Source organism: Lynx canadensis, chromosome B1, assembly GCF_007474595.2.
Source record: "Lynx canadensis isolate LIC74 chromosome B1, mLynCan4.pri.v2, whole genome shotgun sequence".
NCBI classification, from domain to species: domain Eukaryota; kingdom Metazoa; phylum Chordata; class Mammalia; order Carnivora; family Felidae; genus Lynx; species Lynx canadensis.
In genome coordinates this window covers 119,517,518-119,533,356 of record NC_044306.2, presented here as the reverse complement: position 1 = coordinate 119,533,356, position 15,839 = coordinate 119,517,518, and the positions used below count along the sequence as shown (strand labels likewise).

General features: G+C 37.7%; 1 pseudogene; it reads left to right on the top strand.

Moving 5' to 3' along the window:
- Positions 1 to 6,701: 6,701 nt before the first annotated feature.
- On the top strand, positions 6,702 to 9,016 carry LOC115513023 (annotated as a pseudogene).
- The last annotated feature ends 6,823 nt before the right edge of the window (positions 9,017 to 15,839 follow it).

Sequence of the window (15,839 nt, the reverse complement as noted above, 5' to 3'; positions counted from 1 at the left end):
AGGATGGGCAGAGAGAGAGGGAGACACAGAATCTGAAACAGGCTCCAGACTTTGCACTGATAGCACAGAGCCCAACACAGGGCTCGAATCCATGAACTGTGAGATCATGACCTGAGCCAAAGTTGGACACTTAACCAAATGAACCACCCAGGTACCCCCACCAACTTGAATTTAAATAAATGAAACAAAACAAAACAAGTTAAGACATTGTAGTTCCAGAAGGAGGTAGGAGAGAAGGTACCCATTGCAATTACATAGAAATTCAATTGATTTTGTATGTTGACTTTGTATCCTGCAACCTTGCTGAACTCACTCACTAGTTCTAGTTTTTTTGTTTTTTTGTTTTTTTAAATAGATTCCTTGGAATTTTCTCTGTAGACCATCATGTTATCTGCAGATAAGGACAGTTTTATTTCTTTCTTTCTAATCTGTATCCCTTTTGTTTACCTTTCTTATTGCACTGGCTAAAACCTCCTACACTATGATGAATAACAATGATTAAAATATTCCTTGCCTTGCCCCCTTCTTAAGGGAAAGCATTCAGTCTTTGACCAGTAAGTGTGATGCTAGCTGGGGGTGGGTTGTTTTTTTTTTTTTTTTTGGTAGACAGTCTTTAAAGTTGGGGAACTTTCCTTCAATTCCTAGTTTTCTGAGAGTTTTTATCATGGATGAGTGTTGATATTGAAACTAAAAGCACAGTGCCATTTACAATCACTCAAAAAAGAAAGGAAGAAATACTTAGATGTAAGTTTAATAAAACATCTTCAGGCATTTATTCTGAAAACTACACAATACTGATGAAAGGAATCAAAGGGGGTCTAAATAAATGGAGAGTTATGCCAATTTAATGTATTAGAAGAATCAATATCTTAAACATGCCAGTTCTTCGCTAATTGATATACAAGTAATCAAAATCCCAATGAAACTTTTTGGTAGATCTACCCAAGATGCTTCTAAAATTTATATGGAAAAGTAGAGGAACTAGAACAGATAAAACAATTCCAAAAAAGAAAATAAAGTGGGAGAAAAAGTCTATTTAATTTCATGACTTATTATTTAGTTACAGTAATCAAGACTGTGGTATTGGGAGAGGGATAGACACAGAGATCAGTGGAATGGATAGAGAACCCAGAAATAGACTTTTCCATTTTCTAAGTATGGCCAACTGACTTTTGAAAAAATACAAAAGAAGTTCAATAAAGGAAGGATAATCTTAAAAATTTTTTCTGATGTTTATTTATTTGAGAGAGAGAGAGAGAGAGAGAGAGAGAGAGAGAGAGAGAGAGAGGAAGACAGAACACAAGCTGGGGAGGGGCAGAGAGACACACACACACAGAATACAAGCAGGCTCCAGTCTGTGAGCTGTTAGCACAGAGCCCAACTTGGGGCTCAAACCCACCAACCGTGAGATCATGACCTGAGCTGAAGTCAGAGGCCCAACTTACTGAGCCACCCAGGCGCCCCAGGAAGGATAAACTTTTCAACAAATGGTGCTGGAGGAATTTTCTGTTCACAGGCAAAATAAAAACAGGCAAAAACAAAACCCTTGAATTAAATCTTACGTCTAATGCAAAAATTAAGCCAAAATGCATCATAAATATAAATGTGAATGATAATATATACAACTTTTAGAAGATAGCATAGGAAAAAAATCTTTGGGATCTAGGGCTTAGTGAAAAGTTCTTAGACATGACACAAAAAACACAATCCATAAAAGACAAAAATCAATTAATTGTATGTCATCAAAATTAAAGACTTTTTTTTTCCTTGTGAAAGACCTCATTAAGAGGTTGAAAAGATTAGCTATAAACCAGGAGAAAATATCTGCAAACCACATATATTAAAAAAGATCAATTTTTAGAATATATAAAGAACTCTGGAAACTCACAATAAAAAACAATCCAAATAAAAAATGGCCAAAGACATGAAAAAACATTTCACTGAAAGGATGTACATATGGCAAATAAGCACATGAAAAGATGTTCAGCATCACTAGCCATTAGGGAAATGCAAATTTAGACTACAATGAGATATCACTGTATACCTGTAAGAACAGTTACACTTGAAAATATGACAATACCAAATGCTGACAACGATGCTGAGAAACTGGATCTGTCATACAGTGCTCATGGGAATGTAAAGTAGTACAGCCACCTTAGAAAATAGTATGGCAGTTTCTTAAAAAGCTAAACATATACTTACCATATAACACAGAAATTGTACTCCTGGGCTTTTATCCCAGAGAAATGAAAACTATATTTGCACACAAATCTGTGTATAATTGTTTATCATAGTTTTATTTGTAATACCCAAAACCTAGAAGCAATCTAGATATCCTTTAGTAGGTGAGTGGTTAGACCAACTCTGGTATATTCACACCATGGAATACTGCTCAGCAGTATTCAGCCAGAACCAAAACCAAACCAACCACAATCACAACAAAAACGAGCTATTGAAATGTGCATTATGCTCAGTGAAAAAAATGTCAATCTCAAGGGGTTACATATTGCATGGTCCCATTTATGTAACATTCCTGAAGTCAAAGTTATAAAGATGGAAAACGTATTCATGGTTGCTAGGGGATTAGGTATGTTGGGATGGGAGGAAAGAGGTGGATGTGACTATGAAGGAATAGCATGAGGGAGGTCTTTGTGCTGATGGAATAGTTCTATAGATTGTGTTGGTATGTCATAAATCTATGCATGTTGTAAAATGTCATAAAATTAAACTCACACATGTATCAATGTCAAATTCCTAGTTTTAATATCGGACTATGATTATGTAAGATGTAGCCATTGGAGTAAGCTGAGTGAAAGGTAAAAACCTCTCCTCTGTACTATTTTTGCAAATTCATGTGAATCTATAATTATTCCAAAATAAGATGTTTAAAACTTTAATCTTCAGAGGAAGCCATGCATTCATGCAGTTTCTATAATGGGGAGAGAGATGGAAAACAAGTAACTAACTAGCAAGCTAGCTAACTAAATAAATAACTAACTGACTAGTCTTATCTTTCCTTGGAATGGATAACTAAGATTGCACATGATTCCTAAAGTAACGCTTTCCTTCTAAAAATATCTTTTTAAATAAAAGTACTTAAAAATCCTTATTACAATAAAGTGACATTAGACATTTTATGATTTTTAGAAATATAGCCACAAATTTGTAAATGTAAATCTTTGTCCTTAAACCATTTCGTGCCACTTTTAATCCTGCTTTTCTTTGGGAATCTCTCGTTTGTAGCTGTCCAGCATTTCTCAGAGTACTCATTCTAGCTTATTTTTCATATGCTCTATTGGTAAGAAGGGATATATTTTAGGTGTGAATCTTCTACAATGATGGCCTCTTTCTTTTTTTTTCAATATATGAAGTTTATTGTCAAATTGGTTTCCATACAACACCCAGTGCTCATCCCAAAAGGTGCCCTCCTCAATATCCATCACCCACCCTCCCCTCCCTCCCACCCCCCATCAACCCTCAGTTTGTTCTCAGTTTTTAAGAGTCTCTTATGCTTTGGCTCTCTCCCACTCTAACCTCCTTTTTTTTTTTTCCTTCCCCTCCCCCATGGGTTTCTGTTAAGTTTCTCAGGATCCACATAAGAGTGAACACATATGGTATCTGTCTTTCTCTGTATGGCTTATTTCACTTAGCATCACACTCTCCAGTTCCATCCATGTTGCTACAAAGGGCCATATTTCATTCTTTCTCATTGCCACGTAATACTCCATTGTGTATATAAACCACAATTTCTTTATCCATTCAATGATGGCCTCTTTCTAATATGGTGGTGTTTACTCAGAGAACAAAGCAAATGTCATTTAATACTAAATAAGTTGTTGGTGACATATTACCCACAGGTAATATGCTAATTTGATAACTTTCTTAATTGAAGCAATTTTTTAAAAGACTTTACATCCTACATTATGTTCTTTGTTTCAAGTTTATTTTTTCCAAAAATCTTTTCTTAAAAATCTTCAAGGATTTTTAAAATTCAAAGGATGAATGTTATATAGACAAATTTTAGCTCAATATAAATAAGAATTTTCTAGTAAACACATTCAAAGATAGGATATGGTCTTTGGGAAGAGGCAATTAAACTGGAGAAACTTTTAATTCCCTTTAACTTTAATATTATGTCAATTAAAAATATAAAATTTATACAGTGGTTTCAAGAGAGAAATTAAAAAAATGGCAAGTATTCCTTTTCAAAGAGAAATGATGCTAGCTGAAATCACATAATGAAGGTGCCATAAGTGATTGAAATAATATCCCTTGTTAATAAATATAGATATTTATTAAGGTCCTATTGTGTTCTAGGCATGACTCCAGGTTGAGGATTAGAAGATCTAGAATGAAAGAAGTCTCTACTTTCATGGAGCTAATATTATAGTGGGTGGGGGAGGGAGAAAAATACATAGACATAGAATAAATCATGGGGTAACTCATGTGTAGAAAAGCATAAATCAGGAAAGAGGAGATAGGAAGCACTGGTGGGTGGAAAGTCACCTCTTTGATTAGCTGATATTTCAACCTGGACTTAAAGGAAGTGAGAGTATGTGAGCCATGAAGATGTCTGGGGGAAACTTAATTGTTGGTAGAGACGACACCTGTTTTAAGTGCCCTTGGGTAGTGTGATGATTAATTTTATGTGTCAACTTGACTGGGCTAAGGGATGTTCAGATGGTTGGTAAAATATTACTTCTGGGTGTGTCTGTGAGGATGTTTCTGGAAGAGATTAGCATTTGAATTGGTAGACTGAGTAGAGAAGATTGCCCACAACAGTGCAGGTGGGTATCATCCAGTCCACTGAGGGCCTGAAAAGAACAAAAGGCTGAGGAAGAATACAGTTTTTCTCTTTGCTTGAGGTGGGATGTCCATCTTCTGCCCTCAGAAATCAGTGTTCCTGTGCCTCAGACTCTGCCTGGGACTTAACACCATTGTTTTCACAATTCTCAGGCTGAATTACACCACTGGCTTTCCTGGTTCTCTAGCTTGCAGACAGCAGATTGTGGAACTTCACAGGCTCCAGAATTGCATGAGCCAACTTCTATAATAAATCTCTTATATATGTGTATATATTCTATTGGTTCTATTCTCTGAAGAACTGTAACTAATACAGGTGGAAAGGAATTAGAATGTTGGAGGAACAGCAAGGCAACCAATGTGGCTGGAGTGGAGTAAGGGTAATAAAAGAGACTGGAGAAGCGGTGGTGGAGCGGAGGGTGGGCAAATTTTGTAGGACACTGTAAATCATGGTGGGTCTTGTGGGTTTTACCGTGACTGGGATGGGAAGCTGTTGAAATGATGAGCAGAAAGTGATATCATCTTTCTTACATTAAAAAGGGTTTGTCTGGCTACGGAGCACAGCTTGTCAGGTGTAAGAGTGGAAGTAGAGAGAATATTTAGGAAAGAGGTTATTGCAATAATCTAGTAAGAGATGGAAGTGGATTGGAATGGGGTAGGAGATGGGTAGTGGTGTAGGTTAGAATTAGATTCAGCATATAATTTGAAAGCAGTTATTACAGAATTTACTGGCGATTTGGATGTGGACATGAGAAGAAAAATAAAGATACAAGTACAAAATTATTGGCCTGAGCAACTGGAAGATCATAGCACTGCATTTGATAATGTGTGATTGAAAGGTTTGGTGTTGAGGGATATGTCTTCTTGTTGAGTGAGCCTCAGCATATGGCTATTCCTGCTCTTTGGCTCAGATTTGTAGACTTGATGAATATATTTACTTTTTCCTTCTTGCCAGTTGCCACCACTTATGTGCCTGGGATACCCCATAATTTGTGGAGGGTGAGTATTGGCCACTGCTTGCATAAAACATATCAGTGACAGAACTGGTTTTAAATATTAGGAGTACAGCCCAAAGCACTCAAGCATGATGATTTAGAAGGCCTGTAATTTTGTAATTGCTTTTTGTATCATAAAAATTAAAATTTTTATATAACTGCTTAACTGGGACCTTTATTTTTTCTGTTCCCCCTTTTGCCTCTGACTGCCACATTCCTGCCTATCTCTACCTCCAAGGCTAACCTAAGTTATCAGAGTTTTTCTTTCCTTAAAATACACCTTTCAAACCGATAGAAAATGTCTGAAGGCTTCCTTTAAAAAAAAACTAGCATATGTCATCTTTCAACATGTTCAATAAAATGTTATTGTCTAAGGTGCCTAGGGTGAATGACAGCATCAATTTTTTTTTATATGGAAGGGACTTTAGCTATTTTCTCTGAATGATGTTTTGGGGTTTTTTAGGGCACATTCTGAGTAATATTCTGGCTGTTTTAATTTGCACAAGAGTTTACCAGTTTTTTGCATGCTTTTTATATGGGTTAATTATACTAGAAAAAATCTGTGTAGGAAAAACATTTGTTCATTAGTCTCATAAGAATTGGGAAATAGTGTGGGATTTTGCTTTAGGATACAGTGAGAGAAAGAATATGAGTATAGATTCAAGGGAAAAAGAGAAGGAAAAAGAGGAACCCAGAAACAATCAGAAGAAACCAAGTTGAACATATAACTAAACATCAAAACCATAATAATTAATAAATGTATTATTGAAGTGGATTTTCATATTTTGTATTTTTATTTTTTTAAGTATATTTATTTTGAGAGAAAGAGAGAAAGCACATAGAGAGGAGGGGCAGAGAGAGAGAGAGGAAGAGAGAGAATCCCAAGCAAGCTCCACACTCAGCATGGAGCCCGATGTGGGACTCGATCACACTGTGGGTCTCGATCTCATGTTGGTGAGATAGTGACCCAAGCTGACACCAGGAGTTGGATTCTTTTTTTTATTTAAATTTTTTTTTTCAACGTTTATTTATTTTTGGGACAGAGAGAGACAGAGCATGAACGGGGGAGGGGCAGAGAGAGAGGGAGACACAGAATCGGAAACAAGCTCCAGGCTCTGAGCCATCAGCCCAGAGCCTGACGCGGGGCTCGAACTCACGGACCGCGAGATCGTGACCTGGCTGAAGTCGGACGCTTAACTGACTGCGCCACCCAGGCGCCCCTTACCAGGAGTTGGATTCTTAACTGACTGAGCCACCCAGGCATCCATGGAGTGAATTTTTAGATGGGTTCTCAAGACCATTGGGAATAAGGCTCAGATTTTTTTGCTCAGAATAAGCAAAACTCCAAGATAGAAAGATGTACAAAAGTTTTAGTGGATGAATAGGATACAGTACAGGCATACCTTATTTTATTGTGCTTCACTTCATTGCATTTTGTAGATACTGCATTCTTTTTCACAAATTGAAGATTTGTGGCAACCCTGCATTGAGCAAGTCTTTTGGCCCCATTTTCCAACAGCTTTTTTCACTTTGTGTCTGTCACATTTTGGTGATTTTCAGAAATTTTCAAATTTTTTCATTATTATATTGGTTATGGTTCTCTGTGATCAGTGATTATGACTTGATGAAAGCTCAGATGATAGCATTCTTTTCTTAGTAATAAAGTATTTTTTAATTAAGGCATGTACTTTAAAAAAACATAATGGTATTGCACACATAATAGAGTTAATAGTGCAATGTAAACATGACTTTAATATGCACTGGGAAACCAAAAAATTTATTTGACTTGGTTTATTGCAGTATTAGCTTTTTTGCAGTGGTCTGGAACTAAACCTGCAAGATCTCTGAGGTATGCTTGCAGCCCCCCCCTTATCCATAGTTTCACTTTCAGTAGTTTCAGTTATCTGTGGTCAACCATGGAAACAGACATTGCTCCTTAAGATGAATTGTTAGAAGTCAATGGTAGCCTAATTCTATGTCATGATGGCTACATCATTCATCTTGCTTCATTGCATCATGTAGGCATTTTATCATCTCACATCATCACAAGAAGGGTGAGTACTGTACAATAAGGTATTTTGAGAGAGAGAGAGAGGGAGGCCACATTTACACTGTTATAATTGTTCTATTTTATTCTTATTGTTGTTAATCTCTTCCTGTGCCTAGTTTATAAACTAAACTTTATTATAGGTATGTAGGTACAGGAAACAACACTGTATATATAGGGTTCAATACTACCCATGGTTTCAGGCATCCACTAGAGAAGATGTCTTGGAACATATCCCCCACAGATAAAGGAGGACTACTGTAAGATACAAATATGTACTTTGAACTAGCACTGTTGAGAATCATGATTGTGAGTAAAATTAGCTGTTGTGGTCCAGCCACAGTGGAAAGAGCTCATTGATGATGAATGGTGCCATTTAGATTGATGGGTGGCAGTGAGGAGGGAGAGAACTCTCCTGTTATAGAGAACTTAGAATTGCCTTTCTTTAACTTTGTCATGGCATCGCCAATACTCAGTAATCAAAAATGGGCAGAGTGGAATGGAGGTGCTTGCCTGAGTGCCATGCTCTGTGGACCCCAGTGTAGCTCAGTGGATAGTACTTGAGGAAGTACTGATCCAAAAGTAATGGGGATTCTCATACTATAAAATGATTCCCTTGTATATGTATCTTTAGGCTGCATATTGCTGATTTATAACAACTTTCTCAAAGCTACTCTTTAGGGTTATTAAAAACAACATAGGGCTCTTTGAAGAAGACATGGTCGCAGGTACCACAGAACTTTGCAGGCCCCGATCCTGCTCCTGCCTCACCATGTTGGCTCTTGCCAAGGAACAAGTCGGTCAGGAAGCTGTGCCGCAGCCGTGGCTTTGAAAGACACCAGGAAGACACCCCTGGAACCAGAGATAGTGATTCATCAAATTAGAATTACTCTAACCAGCCCCAAAGTAAATGGAGAAAGCATGTGCTGACTTGATCAGAGGCACAAAGAAAAAGAATCTCAAAGTGAAAGGACCAGTTTGGATGCCTACCAAGACTCTGAGAATCACTACAAGAAAAATTTCTTGAGGTGAAGGGTTTAGACTTCATTTTCAGATGAGGATCCACAAGCAATTCATTGATTTATACAGCCCTTCTGAGATTGTTAAACAGATAACTTCCATGAGTATTGAAACAGGAATTGAGGTTGAAGTCACCATTGCAGATGCTTAAATCAACCTTTTTAATAAATTGATTATCAGTTAAAAATAACTAACTTACTAAATACTCCATAGGTGACTAGGTCCTCACTTCCTGAAACAAAAACAAACAAATGAACAAAAAACATCAAGCAAACCAAGATGTTCTGAGGGAGGATTCTAGGTTTACCACTTAATTTGGCGTGTAATCCTAAGCAAATTACTTAATTGTTCTGTGCTCCAGATGTCTCATCAATAAAATGGAGTTTTAATAGTGTCTGCTTCATAGGGCTGTTGTGAAGAATAAATGTGATAATGCATTTAAAGTGCTTAGCACGTTATGTACCTCAATAAATGTTAGCTTACTTTGATAAGGTAGTTAATTGACCTGCTAACACATATCTTTCCACTTCTACAAAATAAGGGAAAAAACCCCATCTCTGTGGCATTTAGTAGGCATTATAGGTAATATTTGTCTTCAAATTTATTATTTTAAAATAAAAAAAACTGTTTTTAAAATGGTAATTTATTTAGTGGCAAGGATTTAACATTTTTTGGTCTAAAATGTTCAAACTATTATAGGAAACTAGATTTTTATGGGGAAATTTTTCATTTTTTTTAAGGTGGATATCTTCTATTTCTGAATGGTTTATGGTATATATGTTAAAAATATTCTGGGATAAGCTATCTTTCAAGGTGAAACTAAAACTCAAAATCAGCAATAAATACTTCACATGAAATGGAAAAAGTCAGGAACAACCTGTCTCTTGGTGTTAGAGGTTTCCAGTCAATTACGGGTGTGGAAATGCATGCCCACGTTGATGACTGGCCAAGGGCATCTGTGTTGTTGCTTCCTTCTCCCCCCTCTAAAGTTGATGCAGGTTTTTAGTTGTTTTCCTGGCTGGCTTGTGCTGGAAAGCAGCAGGTTTGTTTTCTGTTGGCAGCCCCCCTTTTCATGCTCCCTGAGATGCAACCTTAAATTGATTATGTTGCCCCTTCACCCCTGCGGTCAGCTAGATAACAAAGGAAGGGGACTCAGGGAACTCAGAAATCCACATACAAACAGCAGCACTTTTCTTTGAATTTCTCTATCAATTTGTCTTTCTTATGACACAGTACACTTTGCAGAGGAATTTTATTTCACATATATCATTTCCCTTACTAGTGAAATGTAGGTGTTAGAGGCATGTAGTTCAACTCCCCCCGCCCCTCCCCGCCAACTCCAACAGAATCTCTTCTTGTATACACCCATAACAACTGATTATCTAGCCCCTGCTCCAACACTTCCAGCCATGAGCCATCTTACCTCACAACCTGTCTTTGGGGGAGACAGGTTTCTTCCCTTTTAGTCAGCTGAAACTCCTTTATTGACACAAATCATATAATATTTTAGTTCAAAGATTTTATTTTTGAATACATTTTATTCTAGTTCATTTCATTTTTGCATGGACATTTTCTTCACTGTTCTTTTTTTTTTTTTTTTTTTTTTAAAGCTTATGTATTTATTTTGAGAGGTGGGGGCAGGGGCAGACAGAGGGAGAGACAGAATCCCAAGCAGGCTGTGAACTGTCAGTGTGGAGCCTAATGCGGGGCTTAACTGAGCCACCCAGGTGCCCCTCTTTACTGTTCTTTTTTTTTTTTTTTAATATGTTTGTTTATATTTGGGGTGGGGGGAGAGACAGAAACACAGTGAGTGGACAGGGGCCAAGAGAGAAGGAGACATAGAATCCAAAGCAGGCTCCAGGCTCTGAGCTGTCAGCACAGAGCCCCACATGGAGCTCGAACTCACGAACAGTGAGATCATGACCTGAGTTGAAGTCACACATTTAACCGACTGAGCCACCCAGGTGCCCCATCTTTACTATTCTTAAATTCTGATCATAATTATCAATATTTTCTTGAGTATTATATTAGAGAAATATTTGAACATATTCAACTTGCCCATGAAGTTATTTTTTCACAATTATTTTACTATAATTTTGTAATTAAAAAAAATGTAAAGTAAACTCTGCTCCCAATGTGGGTCTTGAAGTCAAGATCCCAAGATCAAGAGTTGGATGCTCTACCCTCTGAGACAGCCAGGCGCCCCTATTTTACTATAACTTTGAATGAAAGTTATGTTCAGGGTTTTTTTCCTTAGCATGTCTTACTTTTCTTTGTGAAATTTTGAAATGTTATATAATTAGTCATTTAATTAATGTATTATTTATTATTTGGTTACAAAGGTAATGACCATACCTCTCATCACTGGAGACTTGAGTAAACCACTCACTAGTCTCAGGACTAGTCCAGCAAATTTTTCATGCATATCATTTGAGAGTATTTGATACCACACACAGAGGATCTTAATTGTGGGTCTGGGATCAAAGAGATCCATGAATCCTCTAGAATCAAATGTAAAATTTTGGTTTTGCGCAGATGAGCAGATAGATCTTAAGGAGATTTTGGAGACTTTCATCAGGCTTTTAGGGAGTTCTGCAAGTTCCCTTCCCCCAAATGTTAAGAACTTTGTTGCTAGAAAGTTATGAGAGCATGTATGACTTTCTAGGCTGCCAGAACAAATATCACAGACTGGGTGGCTTAAATGACAAAAGTGTGTTTTCTCACAATTCTGGAGGCTGAAAGCCCGAGATCAGGATTTCAGCGGGGCTGGTCTCTTGGCTTGTAGATGGCTATCTTCTTCCTATGTCTTCAGATGTTCTTCCCTCTGTGCATGTCTGTGTCCCAATCTCCTTTTCTTTTAAGGACACCAGTCACACTGGAGTAGGGTCCATGCTAATGACCTCATATTAGCTTAATTGCCTCTTTAAAGATTTGATCTCTACCTTGTAGGTATTGGGGGTTAGGACTTCAACAAATAAATTTGGGGGGATTACAGTCCAGCCCACAAGAGTATTTGTATGAAAATTAAAAATCAAAAAGTGAAAACTGCATTCAATTCACTCTAGAGTAAGTTTTCCCTAGTCAGAATCTGCTGGCACAATATTTATTAGCTTGCAATTCAAACATAATTTCTTTTTCAAACTAGCTGCTTCTGTGTGAGTTCTCTGGATCACTGGAGCTAGAATCAATCAGCCATCAATATTTATTGAGCACCCACTGTGTGCAAAAAGCTGTACAAAGACCTCTAAATCTGTGGTATTGATTGTGCCTGCCAGCCAGGGCAGGGTTTTCTTGTGAAACAACTCAGACATTTGCCTTGTGCTGTAAAAGGGAGCAGGAATTTGGAGGTATGCATTGGGTATTTTAAGCTCTGAAATTTAAAGGTTCTTATCATGGAAAGGAAGTTTCCATAGGTATCTTTTATCTATCTTTTCTGTTACCTTACGGTACAGACATTGATGGTGTCTGTATGCTGAAAGTGATTAGATTTTGGGAAGCTTTCTTAAAATATGCACAGTAAAATCCATTCCATTTACAAAGTGTACTCACAGTTGTGGTAGAGAGAAAACACTATTATTTCTAAGCAAATACGGAGGGTTTATCTCAAGGAGAAAACTGTCTTTATTTGGGAACCTCCATTAATAGATATATTTTATTACCAAGATGAGCTTTCCGGGGTGCAGTGAAACATAGATTGCTAAGCTTCTCTGGTTAAGAAATAAACAGAAACTTGGAGAATTCAGAGATGAACAATCTATGAAGGAGAAAGGAGGAAAGAAAAGGGGTGGGAGGAGGGTGGAGACTCTGCAGAATGATGGGAGGCTGGAGCCTGGGAAGACACAGTCATTGAAAATGCTTCAGAGTTGGAAATGGTAGAAGGGAGGTTTAATCCTAAATTGTTGGCAGTGCTGTGCAGCAATGTGAGCCTCATTTGCTCTCTCCAAATTCCAGTGGAATCTCTTGCAGGCACAGCTTTGAGTCTTTGGTTGCTGAGAGACAAGGGTGAGACCGGATGGAGTGGGAAAGAGGAGAGAAACATAATAAGAAAATAAACACATGGATCTACCTAAGCTAAGGAACAGTATTACCAATAATGTTGGGTCTGCCTTTGCAATATTGTACTAAAGCAAGCAGCAGATTCCCCCAAATTGAGAGGCCTACTTTATTTCATTTTTATTACCCAAGCCATAAGCTATTGCTTGGTCTTTGGAGGCTTCCTCTGGGGCAGTTAGTAGACAGGAGCCATCGGATATGGGTGGTGGCAGCAGCAGTGACAGAAGTAATGGGATTGTATTTCTTAGGCATGGGTGAGTAAAGATTCCTAATTTGTCTTTAGCTTGGTCCCATAGTGCAAAGTTAGGGGCTATTTATCTTATTGAGGTAGTGCATTTCATCCTTATGATTCTGAATACACATACACAAAGTGACTGATGATGTTGGGAAGGGCAAGACCTTATGCCTGCTTCTGGCAATTGCTTAAACTCATCTCCTCTCTAAGAATGCTTATATAGGCAGATTTGGGTCCTAAATCCCTAATATCTCATTCTCCATAAGCAGACTCATATTTCAAGCCTTGCTAAGAGTCTTCAGCTTAGCAATATGAATATGAGACCCAAAAGTACACCGTATGTGTCAGGAAATAGATGCCACACTCAAACTGGGTAACTGAGCATAGTTTAATAAAAGTACAATTTATAAAGCTATAGGCAAGACTTAGTGAATACTATAAAGGATAGATAGAGTGGCTCCTTAGGGCTGGTATCAGCTGGGGGTCTTTGCTCTCCTAGGTTGAAAGGGGGAAGGGGTGAGAGAGGCTCATGAACTTGGTGAGTAAGCTATAATAGAGAGGGTCCTATGACAGGAGCTGGCTTTTGGGAGACAGACACAGATAATCTGGGTGGCTGGCAGGGAGAATTGAAGGAAGAAAGACTCTGACGTTATTCTTCTCCTGCCTTCTGCTGTCCCACTGGTGCTTCAGGTTGACTGAACCCCACTGGAAGCTTGCTGAAGTCCACACAGGCCAGTCTTCCAGGGAAGACACCAGACTGTAAGAGGATCTGGAGGACAAACAGGAAGAGATCAAGCTATGGGTATAGTTTTCTGTATTTTGAGGGGTTCAGACATTATCCAAGTATAAGCTGTGTCGTATTTGGGGAGGGCCTGTGCTACTAACTTTAGCTCTGCTAAATGCCATTGTCTCCAAGAAGACTTCCTCATAAACCTAGCCAGAAGGAGCATTGCTATCTTTTGAATGTGTCTAGAACTATGTTTGTCCTACTCATTGAGCACAACAGATACTGCCTTGGATCTAATGTGGATGAAAACCTCTCTATTTGTGTCTTGCTTATATTTGTTTCTTCCAAAGTGCCTTGCACAATGCGTACACTCAACTTTTTCCATTAAAAGTTTTCTGTTTTTGTTTTTTGAAGTCAGCTCCACAGGGCAGCAGGCAGAATTATTCATGCCTTCTCAAGTATGACAGGTGTTTACCTCATGTTTTCACTGTTACTAAAATGCTCCCAACTATGCCTGGATGGTAATGATGGCATTTTCAGAATGATTCATACCGCTATCCTTCCATGTAGTCTCTAAGCCACAGAACAGCAAAAGAATCATAAACTTGAGATGGCATTGGGATGATTGCTTCTTTGTTCTGAAGTCTCTTATGTTTACCTGCTTCCTGCCTTGAGTTACTCCCAGACTATTAGCATCAGTTCTTTGGTCTGGTTCCTTTTTCCTTGTTTCTCTTTACCTCAGGCTCCTTGCCCTAGGTAAGCAAAGTTGCTTGCTGCCTTCTCAGCATGAAGAACATAATTTGTTCCTGGTCCTTCACATGCATCTTGTTCAAGGTCTAGAGCACTGTCTTTTTACCGCCCTGGGCTGTTAGGAGGTTAGCGTTGGCCTGAGGTTATGCGCAAGAATCTTAGCAGAATTGGAAAAAAAATCTACTTATTTAAGGCATGTTTCCCTAATTTTGCGTTTGTGTACAGGAATTTTGGAATCTGTAAGTAGTTATTTTAGATTTTCCCTTTAAAATTTTTTTATCTTGGCTAATGGGTTTATTAGTATAGCCTATTGCATATTTTGGATCTGGATTTTGCTGTCAAGCATATCATTTCTCTAATTTCTGTTTATTTACAATTTTATAAACAGTGATATTTTCTGTTCACATGTTAGTTTAAGCATAGAAATAGGTAATTTATTATTTTTTGAATTTGGTCTATTAACCAGTACTCTCTGGTTATCATTCATTTAGCTGTTAAATCACTCACTTGTAATATTATCCAGATCACATTTCTCTAATTAGTAAGTATATCATTAAAAACTTCAAATGCCTTGCTGTAATGCAGATATAACATTTTATTCCAGTCTGTCTATGAGAAAAAGATATTAGGTAATTTGCATGATTTATTCTTAAAAGGTCAGGCTGGCTTCTAGTCATTAACACTTATAAATGTTTATATACCCTATTAATGATTTATACAAGTTTTGTTTTTGTTTTTGTTTTTTTTGCCAGTGGTTGAAATAAATTTTAGAAATCTGTAGTTTTTAGAAAACATATTTGGAAAAAAGGGGCAGCTGGGTGGCTCAGTTGGTTAAGCATCTGACTTCGGCTCAGGTCATGATCTCATGGTTCATGATTTTGAGCCTCACGTTGGGTTCTGTGCTGACAGCTCAGAGCCTGGAGCCTGCTTTGGATTCTGTGTCTCCTTCTCTGTCTGCCCCTCCCCTGCTCATGCTCTGTCTCTCTCAAAAATAAATAAACATTAAAAAAGAAAATATATTTGGAAAATGAAACATTTCCTTGTTCATCCTCAGTTTTCTGTCATCTGTTTCATTCACTATAATGTCTCAAGTGCTGACATTTGTCCTGCATTGAATTTGCAAATACTTTTAGGATTCAGGAATAAAATCCATCTTGGTTAACTCACTTTGAACTTAAAACCAGCAAAAACAAATCAACTAGCCTGAGA